This window comes from Polypterus senegalus, chromosome 10, assembly GCF_016835505.1.
Source record: "Polypterus senegalus isolate Bchr_013 chromosome 10, ASM1683550v1, whole genome shotgun sequence".
Lineage (NCBI taxonomy): Eukaryota > Metazoa > Chordata > Cladistia > Polypteriformes > Polypteridae > Polypterus > Polypterus senegalus.
In genome coordinates this window covers 12,471,020-12,477,019 of record NC_053163.1, presented here as the reverse complement: position 1 = coordinate 12,477,019, position 6,000 = coordinate 12,471,020, and positions in this window count along the sequence as shown.

Sequence of the window (6,000 nt, the reverse complement as noted above, 5' to 3'; positions counted from 1 at the left end):
GGGTTCTTTGCTATACTGTCTACAGCAGGGGTGCCAACACTTTTTCAGCTTGCAAGCTACTTTTAAAATGACCAGGTTGAAATGATCTACCTACATTAAAAATTATATATATATATATATATATATATATATAATATATATATATATATACTCACTCACCTAAAGGATTATTAGGAACACCATACTAATACGGTGTTTGACCCCCTTTCGCCTTCAGAACTGCCTTAATTCTACATGGCATTGATTCAACAAGGTGCTGAAAGCATTCTTTAGAAATGTTGGCCCATATTGATAGGATAGCATCTTGCAGTTGATGGAGATTTGTGGGATGCACATCCAGGGCACGAAGCTCCCGTTCCACCACATCCCAAAGATGCTCTATTGGGTTGAGATCTGGTGACTGTGGGGGCCATTTTAGTACAGTGAACTCATTGTCATGTTCAAGAAACCAATTTGAAATGATTCGAGCTTTGTGACATGGTGCATTATCCTGCTGGAAGTAGCCATCAGAGGATGGGAAGGACGTCAGTTTCGTAGTTTTTATGAACAGTTCGAAAGTTCCTTTCCAAATTTTCCTTCTTGGAATAGCAATGATAGATTGACAGATCAGACAAATGCACTTGGATTGTGACATTTTGAGAGAAAAAAAAATCCCCTTCCAATTCCACATCCAGCCCATACCCTTCCTAAACAATTTTTTTTTTTTTAAATCCCTACTTTAGTCGAAATAAATTGGAAGGCTAACTAGATCACTTAGATAGCTGAAGTTTTGCAGTAGCTTGCGCGTTTGATCATGCATGCAGGATGACCAGTGTGTTAGAAGAAAAGAGATCTCAGACTGGCCGCCCTGTATGTCAATGAAGTTGCAAATGCCATAGGGAGGATATATGATAGACAAACGTTTTAAAAAATTTTTTTTTAATGCAACGCGATCTACCTGCACTACCTTTGCAATCTACCCGTCGATCACGATCGACACATTGGGCCTACAGAATATGTTGAATCAAAGCTGTTATTTATAGCACTATTCTCTGTGAAGCCAAGGTGTTTTTTGGGTTTACAAATACAGTTATGTGATGATAAAGCAACTTGCCTCAGACTTTAACCATAAACACTGACTACTTGTACACAAACGCCATATCCATACTGTACATTTAAATGCAGGTGTTAAGTATATACGTTCATATAACCTTCTGGTTCCTTAGGCTGCTAATGCTGATGTAATACAAGGCCAGATAACCCAACTGTATTTGATAGAGAAAATTAGCTTTTGGGGGGAGTGGTGACGGTCCTTGACTGCAGTTAGTCAAGTTGGCTTTGGGAAAACTAGCTGCTCACCTCTTTCCATAGCATTTTTTCAGTGGACGCTCATTTGGCAGAATTGCAGAAGAGTTGTAAGATAAAATTCAACATTAGATGGTCACAGTTCATTAATATTTAGATTATTTTGCTGAATATTGAACAACGAGTGGGTATGAAGTGGTGTTTTTTTTTTTTTTTTAAAACCTCTTAATTTGTTTTTCTTTTTCTTCCCTCAAACAGGTTAGTTCTTGTGTATATTCTGATTTTAAGGAATGGTGAGTGTAAGTACTTATTCTTTTTGATTTACAGGCTTCATAGTTTTGTTTATTGAAGTAAATGTTGATTACTTGTTTTTGCAAAAACTTTCCTTTTCAGGTGCACCGTTATTTCTTGACACGAGTAATATTGTAACAGCAGACTTGCACAGTGAGATCATGCTTCCATGTGGAACAGTTAAGGCTAGTTCTTTACGTCAAATAGTCTGGAACTTAAATGGCACTACAATAAAAGATTCTGGAGAATCTCATGAGGGTCCTGCAGCTAAATATGAAATTACAGTGTTTGGATCTGAAGACCAGACAGTAGCTCTCAAAATTTCAGATGTTCATATGTCTGACTCTGGAATATATAAATGTTTTTTAAAATCTTTGAGTGTTGTAGAAAGCTACTCAGTTAAGCTACAGGTCAGACTGCCAGAGAAACCTACTACTGAAGGACCGAGAAATGCAGCAGCTACAAAGACCATGGTAAGTGCTGTAGGTTGTTTATTTTAATGTACTTTATTAAAACACCTTGACAATGACATTGTATGTCTCACACAACATTACAACTAGTTAGAATCTCGTAAGTCATTCTACTGATGTTTGGTGTTGAGCATATTAAAATAGGAGGGATTAATAAGATATGAACTTACAAACATTGTTGATGAATGCAGAGCTTGAATGTGTTAGGATTAACTGTGTTTTAATTCCAGTTACTTAACAGACGGATGATTCTTTTGGAAATGAAAGAACCTTAATGATTTAGTTGAGCATATGTGTAGTACAACAGTAAGAGTGATTGATGTTTGTCAGGCTACAATTTAGAAATACAAAATGTTAGCAACATTCCAATTCTTTAAAAAGTAAAGGACACGTGGCAGTGTTTATGTATGGGGTTAAGCTGTGATACACATGCTGAGATGCAAACTTTAATACTGATCCTTCTAGAAGGCTTTCACACCTTGCACAGCTTTCACATTTTTATGGATGGCATTATTCATCAATGGGTAAATGCATAGCTCAGTTTCTGCTGAGTGAGTAATACTTCTTAATCTTTCTTTTTTTTTTTCTTTTACAACAGGGTATCCTCATAAACCTGCTCATTATCTTGCTATCAAAACTACTGTGAAGAAGCTATAAGCTTTTTTTTTTCTTTTTTCATTTTCATTGTCCATTATTTTATTTGTGAATGCACTTTTATTTCTCAAAATGCACTTTGACAATCTTGAAAATGAAATTACAACATATTTGTATATTTAAGAATATTGCTTTGTTGGTGGGCATTCCAAACCTTTTGTTTTTACCAACTCCAGTTTATACACAATATTCTGTGTTTAAAAACTTTTAAATGGATGTTTTTCTTTGTAATTCTGAAAAAACAAAGACTTTAAAATAACACTACAATGAAGTATTCCCATAGTAAACACAGCTTTAATTTAGTAATATTAAATGTTTGTCTATAAAGCAACATGTTCTTTAAGACTATGCTGGCGTAGTACATGGAAAGAGATGAAAAAACAAAGTATTTGTGCATCTTAAGAAACAACAAAATTGGGATAGTAGTAATCCACAGAAATTTAGAATTTATTCGAAATGCAAATACTTGGAACGCACAAGAAAGGAAAAGGGTGGGCCCCTGTAAAGCCGGTGGGAGTTTTGCACAACATTTTTTACACCAATGACTGCTCTTACTTACTACAATTGGAGTCCTAATGCTCTGGGATGTCCTCTTTTCTGAGAGCTGCTGTACTGTTATGGCATAAACACTTAAAAAAAAAAAAAAAATTAAAACCACAGCTGGGATTTAATGATTCCACCCAGTGCAAAGTCCATTAAATTCCATCAGCACAAAGCAGGAAACGAACATTTCTGCAATGGGGCAACAGGGTTGGTTTGTTGTGTTTTTTCCTTTTTTACTTTGTATTCTACATGTAGTCATCCCTCTTCAGTGTATTTTAAAGGTACATTTTTTTATACAAGTCTTACACTGAGGAAGTTATTTAATATACAGTTAACATACACTCTAATATGCAATACGTGAACAATAAATAATTATTGGCTATACGGCTTTAAAACTTTAACATTTTATAGTTCCAGACTGCAATTTGATAAAATTATCTTGTACAAAATGGTATTTTTTTATTCAGTGAAAATAACTTATTTTTTTACACGAAAGGAATCATGCAGGGAAGATTATGTGGTGCTTTCCGTTAACAAAAATGCATATTCACCATTTGACTTGATTAACTTTTAGCAAGTTCATTATTTTAATTTCAGTATTTCAATGTTGCAGAAGAGAACAAGTAGAGAAAACCATTCATCCTGTACTCGATTGACAATTCTTTTCATAATACCAGATAACGTAATACTTTTTTTTTTTTTAATCCAAGCCAAGAATGGGTATTTTAAAATAAGAAGCAAGAATTGTTAAAAATGAATATAGAGTATGTAAACAAATTGAAAATGTGTTAGGTGCTATATAAAGTATCTTGAATATTTTTAGAATTGCACTTCAGGTAGTGGGCAGCACGGTGCCGCAGTGGTAGCGTTGCTGCCTCACAGTTTAGCTGGGTTCGCTTCCCGGATCCTCCCTGCGTGGAGTTTGCATGTTCTCCCCGTGTCTGCATGGGTTTCCTCCCACAGTCCAACAATATGCAGGTTAGGTGCATTGGCGATCCTAAATTGTCCCTAGTGTGTGCTTGGTGTGTGGGTGCGTGTGTCCTGCGGTTGGCTGGCGCCCTGCCCAGGATTTGTTCCTGCCTTGCGCCCTGTGCTGGGTGGGATTGGCTCCAGCAGACCCCCGTGACTCTGTCTTAGGATATAGCGGGATGGGAAATGACTGGCTGACTTCAGGTAGTGCACCTCATGAAATAGGCGTGGACATATCAAGGTTTAATCTTCATTTAAAACTGTATAGATACTCATTGATGTGTACCTTTTCACATAACTGTAATTCAAATGTCTTTTTTATTAATGTTTACTTGTTAAAATGTGCCTTTTCAAAATGCCATATTTGTAAAATGCAAAAGCTTGCTTTAAATTATATTAAAGAATCATTATATTATGACTGCTTTTAAAGTCATCAAATTACAAGCTTTGACAAGCACTAACATACAGTATTTATTTGAAATATAGTGTATTTTGAAATGATTTTTTTTCATTAATGTTAAATGTTTCAATACTAAAATAAAGTGTCACCTAAAGAATGTTTTGTTGTTTTTTTTTTTCTTCCACAAAATTCTTTTATTCAGCCACTTATTGCTGTTAAAATTAATAGTTGCTTGCATGCAGCTCATTTTTAAACTTTTTTTTTATTATTACCTTTGAAATGGACAAAATTAGAGCAACCTCATCAAAGCTATCGCTGTCCTCATGAAAACCATGGGAAATAGTATTGCTGCTACATTGGTATCCGTTCTTATTGGTGGCCTGTTTGTGTCTTTATCAGATAAACTAATACAGAATCATATACACCACACCACAAAACTAGTGTTTTGTTCAGAATTGCTAGACATAAATTGTTAGTAAGCCTTAAATCCTAAAGTATGAAGATGGTTTGATTTTTGCAGCCCAACACGCTGTTAGCTATTACTGTTATTTGTTGAACTGTGCTCCCCCTTTGTCATGTCATTTATTAACGCACATGTTAGTCATGTAACATAGCGGTGTTATAAATGTCCATGAACCTCAAGTAAAGCATGTACACACCTTGTGTCTCATATAGTCATCCCTGTGTCACTTGTTTTGGTCACGTCCAAAACGTATCTTTAAGATATGTAAACCCCTGGTTAGTTGTGGTACATTGCAATCTGAATCTGTGTCTACACACATCTTGCCACGATTTGATCCTGGAAATCTCTTGCCTTGTTAAAGGGCTTATGTCTTAAAGGCTTTATTGTTTAATGTATACTGGCTTCTATGTACTGCTTTGTACATCATTACTTATTTATTGTCTTTTCTTGTACACTGGTACACACGTGGACAAAATTGTTGGTACCCTTCAGTCAATGAAAGAAAAACTCACAATGGTCACAGAAATAACTTTAATCTGAAAAAAGTAATAATAAATAAAAATTCTATGAAATTTAACTAATAAAAGTCAGACATTGATTTTCAACCATGCTTCAACAGAATTATTTAAAAAAATAAACTCATGAAACAGGCCTGGACAAAAATGATGGTACCCCTAGAAAAGACTGAAAATAATGTGACCAAAGGGACATGTTAATCCAAGGTGTGTCCACTAATTAGCATCACAGGTGTCTACAATCTTGTAATCAGTCAGTGGACCTATATATAGGGCTCCAGGTAGTCACTGTGTTGTTTGGTGACATGGTGTGTACCACACTCAACATGGACCAGAGGAAGCGAAGGAAAGAGTTGTCTCAGGAGATTAGAAAGAAAATTATAGACAAGCATGTCAAAGGTAAAGGCTATA